At 32.8% G+C, this 19535-nt stretch overlaps 1 protein-coding gene across 2 annotated transcripts in view; it reads right to left on the bottom strand.

Moving 5' to 3' along the window:
- Nucleotides 1-19535, bottom strand: part of LOC113515991 (neuropeptide CCHamide-1 receptor) — a 191656-nt gene that overhangs the window by 63891 nt on the left and 108230 nt on the right. The window lies entirely within an intron of this gene.

Raw genomic sequence — 19535 nt, 5'->3', positions numbered from 1 at the left:
TTTAAATCGCATGAGTATTGCGCCGTTTGATTCGAGGAAACCTTATAAAAAAAGATAATTTAATATTTATATTTTATATACCAATAATAATTATAATATTATCATTATATATATATGAATATGTATGTAATTCAAATACCTTATGTATTTAAATAACAAAAACCTATTTACAGTTTTGTTTTTATTTGTGTTTGTAGAAACCTTACCAACGTGAGTTTACCTTTTTTTTTACCAGAGGGACACTTTGTACAAAAGTCGATTGCTTGTCCTCTGTCCCATTCGTGTTTCAAGCGTAAAGCAGTTGTGTTTGCATGACTGTGTTTCGGTTTGAAGGGTGGGTTATGGCGTGAATTTACTGGGTACAGAGGAATAACACTTGAGTCCTCAGGAATGGCAACGCATGGGGGGTATCAAGGGCGAAACAGTATACTCTGTTATGTCCATGGTACTGCTCATGTCTATAGACGACGGTTACCACTTTCCATCAGGTGGGCCGTCAGCTTGTTTGTCATTCTAAGTTGTATAAAGCAATCGGCCAATTGAAAAGCTACTAAGTGGAAATGCTTAGGTAAATTAATTAACAAACAAAAACTCACAAATGTTTATGTGAAATAACTATTAATAAATTTCTCTCATTAATGTAATTTCAATGGTAAAAATTGATAAAAAATCTTAATATTTTCAAATATTTTAAATATACCATACATTAATTATCTTTAATTAGATGTCATGTTTACATAATTATAAAAATTAAGGAATGTAGCTTTGTGTAAAATTCGATAGAAGTTATGTTTAAGGCATTCTTCCCCTTTTATCGAAATGCGCACTAATTTTATATTTTATATATATAAAGAAAAGGCAGGTAAATAAAGGTGCTTAAAAAAATCTCGGAGCATTTTTTTTTCACGGTATATGAGTAAATGAGCTTGGGGTATAATCTATTTCCCATTATTTCATATTAATGTTGTTTGTATAGGTTATTTTTTCGTAAAATAAACTGAAATATTAATGTCCTCAGGAATGGGAACGCATGAGGGGTGTTATACATAACAGAGTATACTGTGCCGCCCATGATATCTTTCAGCCTTTTCTCATTTCCATCTTCAATATTACAAAAGTTAATAAACGTAAATATTTTTGTAATTGAGGTATTTGTTAGTTCTCTAGTTGTTTTTTTTTGTGGTATTCCTTAGTTCTCTAGTTAGTTAATTTATTTGTTATTGCATTCCATATTTTGGTTAAAGAGGGTTGACGTCAGGCAGGCGGCCGGTCGTAAAACTATAAGTTAAATCCTTTTGTAATATGGATAAAACCATATTACGCCGACCCCAAATAATAATTGGGATAAGGGTAGGAAGATGATGAAGAAGATGATGATTGTGGTTAGTAGAACACCATAATTTGGAAGGAGGGCATTGAGGGGCAAATGCCTTGAAAGGCCCAATGCATTACCTTAATTTCATTCACTTTTTATTGCTTGTGCCCTATCAGAAAATTGTTTTGCCCTACCTTAAACTTGGATCTAGATACGGCCCTGTTCGAAACACTATGTCTATGACAAATTTCGTGACGATTCGTACAGTTGCCATTAAAAATAAACAAATAAACTCACTTTCACATTTATAATATTTGTAAGGATAACTTTATTGGAGATTTCACGAAGGAAATTTTCACTAAGACAATTAATACTTCATTTTCAGTTTTAAAGATACTTCATCATTAATGAACAATGTTTTTAATGAATCAATAAACTTCACAATGGACAGACGCCGTGGTATTAAAGTAGATGAGAGTTTTGAATTATAACTAAACAATTTGTAAACAATTTATGAATCAGTTGTTTAATGAAGTAAGAATTAACTTTTGTACAGTAACACAGGCTTTTGTATTAAAAGCAAAAATGTTTGATGGATGTTTTAAAAGCTTTCAAACTATCCTTTTTAAGTAACTAGCTATATTACGTGGCTTTATCTGTGATCGGATCGTGGTGGTGAATAGCCAATAATCTTCTTTAAAAAATAGGGTATTAAATGCAGAAAGAAAGAATACAAAACCAGCTAGGGTTTTTTTTTAACTGAATGATAAATGGAATGGAAATCTTGCTTGTGTTAACGGTATACGCTGGCGAGACATCAGTAAGTGGTTATAGGTGAGAATCAAAAGGCAGGTCAGTTAGCTCATCGCGATGAATATAGTTGGAATTCAGCAAAACGGTTTCCAGGGGGACCACGGGGACGTCGACCTAATAACGTGTATTGCTAGCAATGGGACTGATAGTATGCACTAATAACAATTCCTTCACCACACAGTACCAGAGATTAGCAAGTAAGAAAAGTTCTTCTACAGTATACATTAGTATAGATTAATTTGACTAAGTATTAAGTAAAACAGGAAGTATTTTTAGCATAAAAGTTACATACAATCTTAAAATTATACTCAAATGACCTTTAATACAATCCCAGGGACAGACAGAGAAAGTCGTGGGCGAAGGTCTATTATTCTGTTTCGCCAATTTTATTAAGAATGTTTTGCATTATTTAATCAACTAAGTTCATAAGTAGACACAAAATGTACATTTTTGTGTCTTTATTTATTATTTATATTTATAAAACTAAATATATTTAAAAAAAAGAACGTAATTTTTTTTTAATTAATAAACAAAAAATTGACATACCTAATAGGTATGTAGCGGAAATATTTATTCCCTGAATACCTGAATGTGACAGACTCCCTCTGATTACCCCTCGTTCAATGGTATCTGTTATTTATTTAGAATATAATATCAAATGGAGGCAAATGTAATGGACACACACAATGCATTTTATTCATATTTCTTTTTATTATTATTTTTAATATGGAATTTTGCGACTGACTATTGGCCACGACAGAATATCAGTGTTTTGCTCTTTTGAGGGCAAACCAATAAACTGAGTTGTGACTATTTTGTATTACTATGGCACGCGCATGAAAAAAGGAAATTGTTGTTTTATATATTTTGCTTTTTGTTTTTCATTCTTTTATCTCTTTTACTGTGTATTATGTATTGTAATTTGTGTGCTATAAGTAATGTAAATAAATTACCTATCTATCAAAATTATATTAAATGTAAAAATTACAAATTTGTTTTTGTTTGGAGTGATTGTGAACTCGAAATATCTTAAATCAACGAACGAATACCCATCGTACGGCTCACCATCGACAGGGAGTTCACCCTCATATCCTACAGCCTAAATGATCGCGTACAACGCGGTTTCAGAGATGTTTTCTCCTACGAATACTTAGGTTATGGAATGAGCTCCCTGCCGAGGTTTTCTCAAGAGAATACAGTACGGGGTTCTTCAAAAGGGGAGTAAAGAGGTTTCTTCAGGGTTAGCATCGCGCGCGTAATACCTTTGGTATTGCAGGCGTTCATAGGCTATGGTAACTACTAACTATCAGGTGGGCTGTATGCTTGATTGTCACCTCAGTTATATAAAAAAACCTAAGAAAGTCATTTTAGAAAATTCACATTTTAATATTGAAATACGTCTATCTTTACCGTCGAGAAAATTTGTCGGGTCACAGTAATTGAAAGAACGTAAATATTTACTTTTATTTGAAAGTATATTGCCCTTCTGGAATCTTTTCTGTCCTATCAAGAAAGTTTGACCCAGGAAAATCTTTTATATAATTCGTGCTGCTATCGTCAAACAGTTATGCTTGCGATGTTTTCGGGGGGAAGAGATCGTTATTAATGAGGTCTAACAGCCTTATTGCTAATAATATATCCTAGCAAGTCGATCTCCATGCGGTTCCATATGGAAATCATTGTGATTATTTTTTGTGGAATTTGATACGATGTGTTAACTGACCTGCTTTCATTCGCAGTTACCATCTATCACTGGTGCTTCACTAGCGTATACCGATTCAGCAGGTGGGGTTACCATTCCATTCCATGATCCATAAAACAAAAAAACTTTGCTACTATTTGTAGTGGAATGATTAATTTCAATCCAACTACTGGCAAAACCCTCCAACGGGGAGGCTTATGTTCAGCAGTGGACGGTTAAAGGCTGATATAATGATGATGATGATGAATTAATTTCAATAATGCTGAAATAAAAGACATCCATGGTAACCCATAATTGTCACAGTATAATTCTGTGATGATTAAGTAATATAATCTATTAAATTCACGTAGTACCCTGTCTTCCCTGGAAATCTTTGTGGAAATGTTTTATTCCTGGTGAATTTATCTTGACCTGGCTTCATAAACCATGACTAGGGAAAGTAGATAAAACTTTTTTGGAGAAATCACTTCAGGGTACGATAGGTCTGATATACCTGAAGAAGGTAAAAGCCCTTAAAATAAAAACATCTTTATTGTATACAAAAATAATATACTTGAGCTTATACTATCAAAAAAAAAATAATCAGTTTATTCATATTAACATTATAAAGAGGAAAGATTTGATTGTCCTTCTGTTTATTTGTTTGTAATGGACAAACACAATTTTGTACAAGAGTCAGGGTACAAAGGAATAACACCAGAGTCCTCAGAAATGGCAACGCATGGGGAGTGTCATTGGCGAAACAGTATACTCTTTTATGTCCATGGTGCTGCTCATGTCTATAAGCGACGATTACCACTTTCCATCAGATAGGCCGTCACCTTGTTTGCCGTTCTACGTTGCATAAAAAAAAAAAAAAAAACCAAAAACTACTTAACCGATTTTAATTTTATTTTCATTTATAGGAAGCTACATTATCTGCGAGTAACATAGGCTAATTATTTTTAAACATTCTGTCTACCTGTGCAAAGCCGGTACAGATTACTAGTCTCATAATAAAGATATTTCTAGTTTCAAAATAACTAATTGGTGTAAAGTCATGTTATTTAAAAAGAAAGAAGAAAAAGCATACACGCGTCATACAACACTCTTTTTTTTAAGGCGGTTAAAAAAAGTAATACAAGGTACAAGAAAATTGAATTCTGTTCCTGAAATTCCGGAACACATAAACGCAAAACTGTATACGACTTACCCGTAAAGATACACATTCGTGTTGGCTACGAAAAAGGGAATGTCTCCCCTAAGCATAGCTGTTTGACAAATACAAGGAAAATAGCCAAATCACAAGCGTGTGACGTTGCGGATATTCTTTGGCTGATCTTGAATTCAAATAGTGATGTGTCGAGTTAGCCTGAGTAAAGTACTAAATCGTATAAGTACTTATGTACTCGAGTACTCGGTATAGAACTCGGATACACGGTATTCGAATACATGTTTGGAGTGCTTACGTTATTGGAATACTACACGTGTGTTTATTATAAGCTTTTATGTTTCAGCTTTTTATTAATATTTTTCTTAGTTACCAAATGAAAAAATCATTACATTTATTATATTTATAAAAATAATCCCTAAAAGATCAATTGAAAAAGTACTCATGTTTGATAAAGTACCTACTCAAATATACGTACAAGTAGTCGAGTCCTTGTCTAAGTTCTCCACATTATTTGTTTCGTTTTTGCGAGTAGATACTAAAATACTCGAATATCAATAAAATTTGCTCGAAAATAATGTTTCGGCCATCACTAAATTCAAACGATACCGCATTAATACAGTCCCTTCTGACATGCGAATTTTAAAAAGTCCCATGTTTGTACAGGTTAGGGTTTTGTATTGTGATTTTTTTGGTTATGTTTATGTGGTCATTGAACTTATTTATTTATTTTATTTAATTCTTTATTGTACACACCAGTTACAAGAATATGACAGAGGTAATCAAATGTACAAAGGCGAGCTTAACTCTAATAGAGTTTTCTTCCAGCAAACCCAAAGTGGAAAGATGCATCAATGTCAGCGGATAGAGCAGTGTACATTATTAGTCATTCATTAATAATTACAATAAATTATTCACGGACGACTAACAAAGCACACACTTATATCAACTTGGACACTTTTAACGCATCGACAACTTTGTCCTTCCCGGATAAAAAATTTCCAGCCAAGCCCCTCGTTTGTGCCAGTCCTTTCCTTATATCTCAGACCATAGATTCTTGGAAGTAGACATTATCGAATTCGTCGTAAATTGAAATCAAATGCTCTTTTAAAGTTTTAATTGTAACAAAGATTTATTGTAATCATCCATCTTGGCCGTATTTATTAAATGTTGGAGAATTCGTTTTTTCTTTGTATTACTTCGGTGTATACATTAGGCCGGGAGCTGGTAGAAAATTTTCCAGAGCCACGTGATGGAATCTAAAAATTTCTAAGAAAGAAATACCTGAAGAAAGCTAATTAGAAAAATACCTAAAATGTACTCGTATTTACATAACGAGTAGGTACAATTTGTTCTACTTAAGAACAGCTACTTCAATTGTGAAAATATTAATGTAAACTAATAAAATTCTTAAGGTTGACTGGAAGAAATCTCTTTAAGGTAAAGTCCGACAGTTTTTGTTTTAACCTAATATTTATTTTTATTATAACCTAATATTTATAGTAAAAATGAATGTACATAAGCATATAAATAAATAAATAAATAAAGTTTACTATTTACATTGTTTTTTCCGTAGGGCTTCGACATAGAGTACCCTTTCCTTTCTATGCCCAGCAGTGGACAGATAATGGCCGAAATGACGATGAAACATTTGTAAACATTATTCTTTGAGTAGTTTGTACGTACAACTATATTTTCCCGAAAGGGTTATAAATAATTTGGCAATAGTTGGCGCCAATTCAAATCGTAGCTTCATGATACAATATTTTATTTGACTAGCTACATGACGAGGGGCATTTCTAAGTTAACAATTAATCAATCGAGGTGATTGACAGTCGTTTATTCTTGTGACGTCACCATCAATCGCAAATCCAAAGGTCCAGAACAAACAATGTGTAATCCGATTCATCACTGAACCAATCTGAGATCTATACGAGTATACTAAGAAACTTGATAGCAATTTATTATTCCTGAGTCTTCTCCTATAAATCTATGCAAATAGAAATAAAAACTTAAGAAAGTAAGTTCGTCACTATAGTGATTGCTTGGATCGTTTCAATTCTTTTTTTAAGTTTAATAGTACATTATTGTTTTATTTTTTCCATTGGCAAAAATAATATTTAGATTATTATTAATTAGGATATTATTAGAAAATGCTTGTACTTTTTCACAGGAAAGATTATTCTTGTTGATTTTTGTTATATTATATACATTAGGTATGGCCCGTTTCAATAGAACTTCATAAAAATGTAACCAAGTTGAAATTACCCCGAAAACGTCCTTTCAATGAAATTAGTAACAAACATTCCCTCAATTGATCGATTTTTATGTGTACTACTTTTGGATATTCGCAGATATTATATTTTTATTTTAGACTAGCTGTTGCCCGCGACTTCGTCCGCGTTTCCGTCGTTTTTCGTAAAATAAGTAGCCTATGTCCTTCTTCACGGTTCAGTGGTTTTGATGTAACAGACACATTTCCCTTCACTGCTCCTATTAATCGTAGCGTGATGAAAAGTATACTATAACCTGCCCAGGAGTATAAAGAATAATTATACCAAGTTTCGTTAAAATCCGTCGAGTAGTTTTTGTTTCTATAACGAACATACTGACAGACAGACAAAAATTTTATTGATTGCATTTTTGGTATCATATTTTGGAAATATATTTCATGTACAGAATTGACCTCTCTACAGATTTATTATAAGTATAGAAGATTATATACTTTAAGTTGAACGAGTGATTTATAATATTGGCCTTGAATCATGCCTTGTTTCTTGTAAGGCCGTTTGGAAAAGTTTAATAAAAGTTAAGTTTAATAAATAGTAATTACATATAGAATTAAAATAAGTAATTTATCTGATACACAATAAAACAAAGTATTAATTAATAATTTGTTTCTTTCATTTATACAGTAAATAAAAACTGATTATTCGTTACGGTGCCTTCCATGGTCCACCCACCTCACTATTGTTGTTTCTATTAAAAGTTTATCATAAAAATGGTTTCCAGGAGGTATCGAGTAAAGGTCGACCTGATAGGGCAATGGGGCAGTTAGACCTCATTACTAACTATCTGTCCTCTCTCCCTCCCTAGATTTCCCTATCGAAATATTTCCAAGTGACTACAATATGGGATTCTTCAAAAACAATAGAGAAAGAACTTTTTTCAGGGTCGGCAATGCGCGCGTAACGCCGCAGGCGTTCATAGACTACGGTAATGGCATTCCATCAAATGGACAAATGCTTGTTTTCTACCTCAATGGTATAAAAAGAAAAAAAAACATCTTCACATTCACACAAGTCTTAGTAAGTATTGAACAGAAACTATGCGATTCATTACATAATTCTTGGAAAATCTTTGATAACGCATGAAGCTCGTAAATACGCAAAAATTACTCAGTAATATTACAAGATAGAGTGGACTGTCTCACACAGCTTCTGTAGGATAATCAGCTTTTGGAAATTAATATACCATTCATAGAATATAATTATATAAGATAATTACTACGTTGATAATTACTGTACTACTACAGTAGCTATCTATAACTGTTACTTCCATTGATCTGATTACTAACTATATTCCGCGTCTTTACTCGCGTGTATTAGTTTAATCATCATCATTTAAGCCTTTAACTGTCCACTGCTGAACATAAGTCTCCCCTAGGGAGTTTTTGCCAGTAGTTGCCATGTTTAGCAAGCGTATTAATATCTGCAGTTATGCTCAAAGCATAACGATGCATAACTCAAAGATGATTTAAGAGAGACGCTGTTGCCTTTCGCCCTCCTTAGTCGCCTCTTACGACACCCACTGGAATGCAAGGGGTGGCCTATTCTATGCCGGGACCATACAGTCAGACCATGACCATGCAGGTCAGTATATATAAACAGTGTTAAATATCAAACTTCATCGTGATTAATAACAAAAAGACAAATTTTCTTTCACATTTACAATATTAGTAAATATTGTTCGAAATCTATTCCACTTTTCTCACTTTGTAAGTTTTTGGAGTTAATCAAATTTGAATTTACGGCTTTAATTGTGTTAGGAGTAATAACTTTTCAACCTATGACACACGCTATATTAAATTTCTCTTAAAATGTGTATTGGATATAATGCGAAACATATAAGCTTGTTAATAGATTAATTTCTAAACTCGAAGTTATAAATTGGAAGTTGAATTAAGTAAGAGTATGATTAAAATTGTTTGAGAGTTGACTCGATTAAATTACATGATGTCATGGCAACTTGGGTATCGCATAATTTCTTAATACGGGGATCATCTCTTAAAATCTTTGTAAATGCTTTTTCTTGGATTATTATAATGTTGCCACTTTATCTCAAAAATCTTCATGTTTCACTGTACTTAGAACGGGAAATAACTTGACGGTCCACCTGAGGGGAAAAGGGATTTTAGTAATGGGGACTGGCAGCCTATTGCTAGCAATATACTCTGTCATGATGTCATGGCAACTTGAGTATCGCTTAATTTCTCAATACGGGGATCATCTCTTAAAATCTTTGTAAATACTTTTTCTTGGATTATTATAATGTTGCCACTTTATCTCAAAAATCTTCATGTTTCGCTGTACTTAGAATGGGAAACGACTTGACGGTCCATCTAAGGGGAAAAAGGATTTTTAGTAATGCAGACTGTCACCCTATTGCTAGCAATATACTCTGTCATGATGTCATGGCAACTTGAGTATCGCATAATTTCTCAATACGGGGATCATCTCTTAATATCTTTGTACATGCTTTTTCTTGGATTATTATAATGTTGCCACTTTATCTCAAAAATCTTCATGTTTCACTGTACTTAGAATAGGAAATAACTTGACAGTCTACCTGAGGGGAAAAGGGATTTTAGTAATGGGGACTGGCAGCCTATTGCTACCAATATACTCTGTCAGGTCAACTTCCAAGCGGTCCTTCTTGGAAACTATCGCGGATATGTCTTGATTTATTTGTTACGATGGGCCAACTGACACTGCTTTCACTATAACCTATCCCATCTCTCATTGAGTCCGTGTCAGCTAAAATTAGTAGTATAGATGGGGTTACCTTTCCATTTTCATCCTATAAAAAATAGCCCAATTTTATGAAATAACTACAAATTTACTTGTGCTACATGACATTGCTTTTTGGCAAAATTTTATGATTCTAGGTCAATGGGTACCCTATAGGTTTCGATTTCCTATGAGAATGTCAAAATATGTTATATATATAAATGGAACATAAATGGCCATATCATTTGATTGCGTCGATTTAGAAGCTAGATTATTTTACTGTTTTAAGAGATTGCAAATCTGAGTATATGATATTAATTTCAACTTGATACCTACACATACTCCTAAGAAAAAGGGTCTCGACAGACGAACGGACGGACATCGAAGTGATCCTATAAGGGTTCCGTTTTTTCCTTAGGAGGTACGGAACCCTAAAAAGAATAATAAAAAATAAAAATATATGAATAAGGCCGGCAAAGTTGCCAGTAACACATGTTTGTATAGAAATACGACGAAACATATATTGAACACCTGACGATCGCAAGTTTAACTTGTTTGAGGTAAGACGGATAATATTTCCACGAGAAGGAAGCTGTTAGAAGTTATCCTGGAGTACAGGAACTTTGTGAAGTGGGTAGATCAACGATTAATGAGTGGGGCTTCATTCATAAATATTTTATGCAGGTATAATCTTTTAAAATGCGGCCCGCCTCATCCGTCGCCTGTAAGAAGATTCATTTTTTACTTTGAGGAAAAATCTAATCTCCGCTACGGTTTATACCGACTAAAATGTTTCGTATTTGAATATTGAATTTAGAGCTTTCATAAGAATGTGTTTAAATTTTCAATATTTTGAGATGGTTATTTAAAAGTCCATTCCTTTATCGTGGGTGTCGTAAGACTACTAAGGTAATTTATTGGTCAGAGGATGGGCAGCAGCGTACCTTTTTATATATCACCAAAACCTAACTGCAGTAGGCAACCTGTCTGCCCAACATGGAAACTACTGACTATATTCTGTGGTGGTCAGTTAATGGCTGGTATGATGATGCTTTAAAAATGTTCTAAGTTAAACTAAAATGTGAATTTTGCAATATGATTTTTAAATAATAATTTCATTTATTCAAATTAAACAAGTATTTATTGTTGATGATTTCCGTGGTCGAGAGGTAGGTATGTTGTTTTGTCTCGAGTGCGACACCTGATTGGGCCAAATTGTGTATTAAATCCGTTCAGTAGTTTAGGCGTGATTGAGTAATAAAAATACAAACATATTTACAAACTTTCTCATTTATAACATTAGTAGGATAAACAAAGAAAAGAAAACATTTAGGCGAATTTCGAAACTTCGCCTGTTTTAACAGATAGACATTAATTATGAAAATGTTTGGTTTAAGTTGTTTTGTATTTTTTTTTTAAATCTTCTTAGCTAATTTTTACGTAGAAATTGAATGTAGATTTTTCGCCTCTGCAATTTTATTGTAGTATAGATTTTTACATAAAAACAGGAAAGTTTTTGTATACAAAGGGGTAAATCTGTAAAGACAAGACTTTCGGGGAAAGTTCATTTAGTAGATTAAACAGTTTCACAGTGAATATTAATAGTGACGTATCCTCTGCTCTTCCGAATTCAACCCTATTTTTGTTGAATTATCGTTCATTTTATATTGATTGTGAACTTTATTTTGAGATTTATTGTGAACAAATGAGTCGTTCACCTTTTAAAATAAATGCCTAAAGAGTAGTGACTTGTTTTTATTTAGAAAGTTTTGAGGAAATAAAAGTCTTTCTTCCAAGTCAGTGTTGACGCTATTAATTCTCGAGAGTCTCCAAGGCTTTAACCCTTTTCTCTTCAACTTTTTATGTGATTTAAAAATCAATATAAAATTTGATTTAGAATAGCTTTATAATATGATATTTATCGAAAGTACTTGTATAAAGTAAAAAATATATAAAAAAATGTTCATAAGTTATTGTCATGGTAGCTCCAGACATAAGTACATATGTTTCATTTTGATATATCACTTTCGAAATGTTTTGATCAGCCGTTAACTGTCCACTTATCATATTGTTTTTAATGGGTGCTATTAACTCTTGCGCTACAAAATAGATGATTAATGAGGATGAAAGCAGGTCACCCATCAATTCAACTAGAATTAGCCACGACAGTAGGGGGAACTACCTGATAGGGTATTTGACCCCATTACTAACAATCCCTTTCCCCCCCATAAGGGGGGTTTTACTAATAGTCACTACGTTTGACAACCGCACTTAGGCTTTGGTGATGTTTTGAGAGGGACAGTATTGACCATTTCTCGACTTTAATGGTCTCCTTAGTTGCCTCTTACGACAGCCATGGAAAAGGAAGTGATGGCCTATTCTATGCCGGGATCACACGGCATGTTTAACACATAGGATATTTTATATACACAGGTAGGGCCTCGGGAAGTGGCTAGTACTGAATATTTAAAAGTGTCTTGGGAAATAAAAAAGCCGCTTAACGTGAATTGTCGTAAGATTAATAACGTATAACCAACCAAATTTATTAGGCACCCCGCGTTGAGGGAGTAATATTAGCGGACTGGTGCTGTTCTATCGGCGGGTTATAAGAAATGAATCGTATGATGACTATCGTAAAGCTCAATTATAATTTATTTATTTATTCTTTATTGACCACATTATAAAAAAAATGTTCGGTACAAAAGGCGGACTTAATGCCATATAGCATTCCCTCTCAGTCAACTTTTGGAAAACGGAAATAAAATTATGCGGTGAAAGATATTGAAAATTAATAATAATTAATATTGATGTAATATAATAATATCATTAGTGATTTGATCCTAAAAATAAGCCATAACAAAACATATTAGTAAAACATGCGTGAACGAAATGGCAGTCGGAGATTGACGGCAAATTTTTTTATATTACTCTGGTGGCAAACAAGCATACGGGCCGTGCGACTGATGGTAAACGAAGTTACCGTAGCCTATAGTTGCTTGTAACACCAGGGGTGTCACGGGCACGTTGCCAACCCTTAAGAAACCTTAATACGTTCTTTTTGAAGAATCTCATGCTGTAATCTCTAGGGAAAACCTCGGCTGGAAGATGAATTCGCCAACTTAAGTGTTTGCGGAAAAAGCTCCCCTAAAATCATTCTGGTTCTAAGGTAGTATGGGAGGTTGTAGAACTTCTGGTAGTAATAGCGGTGGTCAATCTTCTAGTGTTGGCAGTCACACACGTACTGATGACAGCGGAATTAAAATAACTTTAAACAAATAACTTTTTTGTACCTTTTTCTTTTGATAGTCTTGAAATATTTCATATCTACTAGAGGGAGACTCGAAATTTATTAATTTATTTAAGGACAACCAACAAAGCATACATTTATATCTACTTAAAATACATGATAATATCGTTACATTATAAAATGCTGCCTCAATTAAAGGCCGCCACGACACGCGTATTCATAATATATTATTATTAGGATGAAAATTTATAAAAACTATAATACTACATACATACATACATACATATCTGTCACGCCTGTCTCCCATTAGGGTAGGCAGAAACAATGGAACGCCAAATGCTTCGATTCAAACAAACCTCTTTCGCTTCTTCCACATTCATCAATCTTTTCATACACGCTCGCCGGTTACGGGTACTTTTAATTTGGCCTTTCTTCAGCACGTCGCCTATTTGGTCGACATACGTCCGTCTAGGCCGGCCCCTACCGACATCTCCATTCATTCTTGTTCGATAAATCTCTTTCGTAATTCTTCTTTCATCCATCCTCTCCAAATGACTATAATACTAGTCATACAATAAATAATTAGACTATAGTAATACTTTGGATTTGAAAGATTTGTACACTTATATAATCTATACATATGTGCAATGATACATGCCATGAAATAGTATGTGATCCTAGTTTTTCTTTTCCATAAAACCACTCCGAAATATTTATTAACTTATAATTTTATATATATTGAAGAGGATTATTGGTCTATCTAGTAATATGAATTGCCTTATTTAATATAAAGCAGTACTAAGCGATATTGGGGGAATGTATTGATATTTATAGAATTATTATTACAAAAGATATTAAGATATAAGTTTCTGCACTTACAGAAACTGTATTAGAATATTCTATTTATAAGTATTTAAGAATGTTTAGTTTTTATCGCATTACATAGAGTTTTATTTTATTTTTCTTAAATGAATCGATTTTTAGCTGAAAGTGCTTTAAAATGAGCGGTTAATGTTTATTTAAAAATTATTATAATTCACTGGGATAAAAATTATTTCTTTTTTTCTTTAATATTGAAGAAAATTTGTATTGGATATTTATAAGTATACATTCTTTTGAATAAAGGAAATAAAAAAAACAATATTTCCTATTAAATAATTAAAGATTGTGTTTCACAAAAAAAGACTGAATTCAACTATGACAAAATTAAATGTTTCACATGTAAAAGACTTCAAAAAGAAGAAGTAAATCGGTTTAGTACTGTACTGTAATCGGTATAGTTATGAGGTAACAAACATAAAAAAACCGAATTCAGAACTCCTTCTTTATGAAGCTTTTGCTTTTGTTTTCAGAAATATTTTGCTGTCCAAAAAAAAAAACCAATGAAATTATAATGACGACATTACGAGCCATGCAATTATTATTTATATATGCATTTATGAGAATTTTAATATATTAGAAGATTTCATTACTACATTCCTTATGTGAGAGATAATATCCATTCCAAACAATAAATTGATGACCGGGCAGACAGACAGAGCATTGTGAGCCAACAACTTTAGTCTTATATTTATGAATCTTGACTTATTATTTTCTGATTAGTAAGTATACAATAATATTAAAAAGTTTTTCTGGTAAAAATATATAGCGTATTTAGATTATCTAGATCAGCTTTTTTTTTTAATACAACTTAAGATAGCAAACAAGCTGACGGCCCACCTGATGGAAAGTGGTAACCGTCGCCTATAGACATGAGCAGTACCATGGACATAACAGAGTATACTGTTTCGTCCATGATACCCCCATGCGTTGCCATTCCTGAGGACTCAGGTGTTATTCCTCTGTATCCTGTAAATTCACGTCATAACCCACTCTTTAAACCGAAACACAGCCATGCAAACAACTGCTTCACGGTAGAAACACGAATGGGACAGAGGTACCCAAGCAATCGACTTTTGTACAAAGTCTCCCTCTCCGAAGCTTTTCAGCTTTTCTCAAAGTGGGCGATAACGCCCCCTTGTGGGCGTTGCAAGCCTAAAGGGAATCAGAAAAAATTGGTTATTTTACACAATTTACACAATAATTGATTAATTAAATTTGTAGTAATAGTGGTTTTTAAGTAGGTGAAAAAATTATGGCGCTAAAAATTATTTATTCTCAAAGTGACTACCAAAGTGTCTGATCTAGATAGAGCATCGAGTATCAAAAATAAGTTAAAATTCGTAGATATCAGAAGTAGCAAAATCAATTAAATCGTACTTGTAGATGGTGTATTAAGGTAAAACATACGAGTACATCAATTTTTAAGTTAAATCTTCAGGAATGCAACTGTGAAAACCCCATTCAATTACGCTGCTGTAATTTTTGCGTGATATCAGAACACATATACTGACAAACAGGCAGAAAGATAAAATTTCTAAATATTATTATTTTGGCTTCTTTTGTTTTTATTAAGACCTCTCGTATCAATTTTTTCGTAAGAATCTTCCATGTATAGACATCGCCTTTTTCATCATTACCGTGTCCCGGCATAGAATGTGCCACACCTTCCTTTCTCATGGGTGTTGTAAGAGGCGACTAAGGGAGCTTATGGTGGAGGGATGGTTAGCAATGTTCCTCTTAAAACATCTGTAAATGACTAACTGCGGTTGCCAACCCGTCTGCCAAGCGTGGCAACTACTGGTAAAACTCCTCTTATGGGGAAGGCTTATGTTTAGCAGTCAAGAGTTAGAATAATAATACAATTTAATCATTACTAATTTACTAATAAGTAATATATATATTTTTATACAAACACTATTATTTACTATAATTTTTTTGAAATTATTTGTATCTTTATTATTATATCCTAATATACCTTTTTTTATATGAGTGTCTTTGAATTATATTAAAATAAATTGTTATAATAATCTATATGAAATTATTCGATGTCAAGGGTTGGGGTGGTCGTTTCCTCTAAATGGCGAACAGAACACGTATCTTGGCTCGATGCCACGTTATCTATGGATTTACATTAGTACCGTTTTGTTCAAGACACAACGACAAGGTTGAGTTCAAGTTCAAATACAGCAGGACTTCTAGTAATATCTCTGCATAGTAAAAAACAAAGTTGCTTCTCGCCGTCTGCGCCTCTGTATATATGCTTAGATCTTCTAAACTATGTAACGGATTTTAATGTGGTTTCTAAATGTTGAAAGAGATCAAACCGACTGAAAGCTTTCATTGAAAATGTTGTTTTATTCTTTTGAAATTTAACAAAATAATGTACAATGGAACTGTTTCGCTTTATTAGAACTACAGAAAAGGCAACGATGGCATATATCTATATTATATGATAGTTTTCTATAATCATTTGAATGTTCAAAAAATTTTATATAAATTACATGGAGTTTGCAAAGCTATTAAAACGGATACAATGGTAATATTATTTATCACTCCACAATGACACCACATTAGTTTCTATATTGCACTTGTGTGAAGCCAGGGTCGGTCGCTAGTAACATAGTAACTGTAATATGATATTTATAATATATATTGATATATATATATATATATATATATATATATATATATATATATATATATATATATATATATATATATATATAAAAATTACTATTTCACAAAAAAAGTTGTTTTAATAACCTGACCAGTTTCGTCGTTTAGAGCATTATCAAAGTTTAAACTTTATAGGAAAAAACATTGGACTTTTTCTATACTAGTTTATAATATATTTATCCATTTGTAAAAGAAAAACAACGACTTATTTACATAAAAAAATTTACAATGCTTATTTTTTTTTATAGAAAATAATGGAATGGTAACCCCGCCTGCGCTATCAGCATACACTGGCGGGACACCAGTGAGCGATGATTGGTAAAGATGAAAAGGCAGGTCAGTTAGCCCATCACGACGAATTTAACGATAAATTAGTCAAGTTGTTTTCCAGGGGGAACCGCGTGAAGGTTGACCTGATAAAGTATATTGATAGCAATGGGGACTAACCTCCCAATTGTTAACAATCCCTTCCCCCTCGTTTATAGGGTTTCACGAATAGAAGTAATATGTAAAATTTATAAGTGCTTGCCTCAGACAAATAACCTGAAGAGTATAGGATTATTTATCTCAGGCACACACACATGTGAGGTAAACATGCGTACTACATATAGCATAGTGAACAATGTAATATAAAACAGATAATTAAAAAAAAAATGCCATGACATTGTATATTACATCACCAAAAGTTAGTTAAAAAAGCGGATGGAAAGCGGAAGGAAAATCCTAAAAGTCATTGTTTTCACTACTCCGTTCATAAAGCCCCCAATATATAATAGTTTTCTTATAATTCTTGCATGTACAGACAGCGATCAATTACAATTTTATTATATATATTGATGATTGATTGGTATATGTGAAATAAGATTTCGAGCGATTAAGTCTATTTTATAAATATTGAAATTTAATACCTATATATAATATATTGTGTTCACGAGTAAGCGAATCAGTTGAGGACAGGTTGGAGAAGACGATTTGGATACTTTATTTTATATTTTTGTATTCGATTAAGATATTTTGGGGAAGAAAAATTATAATTTTGACAGGACAATATTTCAGGCTGGCGGCGATTTATGAATAAGAAAGAATTTAGTTTTTACGTCTGAACGGTTGAACGGATTACGATGAAATTTGGTTCGGAGACATATTAATTCATTATAAAAAAACATAGTCTACTTTTTCTAAAATTATCTCGATAAATGCTTACTTATCTATTCCTCGGATATAATCGTCAGAGTTTTCAGTAATGGGAACATTTCTTTTTTTATGTTTTTCTTTGCGCATTGACATTTAACCCGACGTTTGACACTTTCATTAACACTGACAAGCTTTGTTATCAGCCGTTAACTGTCAGCTGCCAAACATAGCCTTTCCCATAAGGGGGGTTTTGCCAGTAGTTGCGGATTGGCAACCGCAATTTGCCTTCTGGTGATGTTTTAAAAGGGACGCTGCTGCCCATCACTCTTTAGTTAGTTTATCTTTATTACTATATTATCTTTACTTAGTCGACTCTTACGACACCAACGGGAAAGGGAAGGATGCCTATTTTATGCCAGGGCTATACTCATATATAATATTTCCTTTTTTTTATATTTTTATATCGCACAGAATTTTGAGTAAAATCTAGTTTAGAACATTTAACCCGACGTTTGACACTTTCATTAAAACTGACAAGCTTTACCGCTAGATTACGCCGTTGTCATATTTGTCCCTATATTACAAATGAATAACTTATTAAAATTGATGCCTGCCCGGTTGAAATTCGTTCACAAGAAAATAGGGAAATGGAATAGGGACGCTTGTTTTAAAAGGTGAAAGTTCAGCAATAAGTCTCTTGTACGCTTCATGTGGGAATATTTTATATGTGGGAGTTTTTTATCCATTTGCAAGCAATTAGTACTTCAGTGAAGGATATCATATATTTTTTTACATTAAATTTGATAAACGATTTGGGTCTGTTAATTATGTCAATTTTAATAAACGGGAAACGGGTGTGTACGTAAATGGATATGATATGTAATTAAAGTTTTCATTATTTTTAATTATTTAATAAGTAATTCGTGATTATCATCTAATTTAACTGTCTCATTTCATTAGTACATCTTGCTTTGTAATTTTGTTTTTGCTGGCTAAACTGTTGACTGATAATTATACTATTAAATTAAGTTCTTGACGGTGGCCAATGAATGGGCACTGCGTATTGAGGATGGTAGTGGGTTCTACAAAGAAGGATTTATATGTATAAAAAAAATATTCTTAAAACTATTTAGTCATTAAATTATTAAAATGTTCCGTAATGAATAACATTGATTGATGTTGATGTTTTTTTATACAACCTGATGGAAAGTGGTAACCGTCGACTATAGACATGAGCAGTACCATGGACATAACGGAGTATACTGTTTCGCCCATTATACCCCCCATGCGTTGCCATTCCTGAGGACTCAGGTGTTATTCCTCTGTACCCTGTAAATTCACGCCATATCCCACTCTTCAAACCGAAACACAGCCATGCAAATACAACTGTTTCACGGAAGAAACACGAATGGGACAGAGGTACCCAAGCAATCGACTTTTGTACAAAGTCTCCCTTTGCTCTTTTTTAGTGAATCAAAATCTAAGCAAGTATTGCATATTCAGTTAATGTTTTTTTTTTTTATTAATTCAAAGAAAAAAGGTATCAAGCAAGCAATTAAATAGCTTTTAATTGGACTAGTTAATTACATTTAGGATTTGTGGTTCGT

Source organism: Galleria mellonella, unplaced genomic scaffold (assembly GCF_026898425.1).
Source record: "Galleria mellonella isolate WM207_F2 unplaced genomic scaffold, CSIRO_AGI_GalMel_v1 utg56, whole genome shotgun sequence".
Lineage (NCBI taxonomy): Eukaryota > Metazoa > Arthropoda > Insecta > Lepidoptera > Pyralidae > Galleria > Galleria mellonella.
This window is presented reverse-complemented; position numbering and strand designations above follow the sequence as displayed.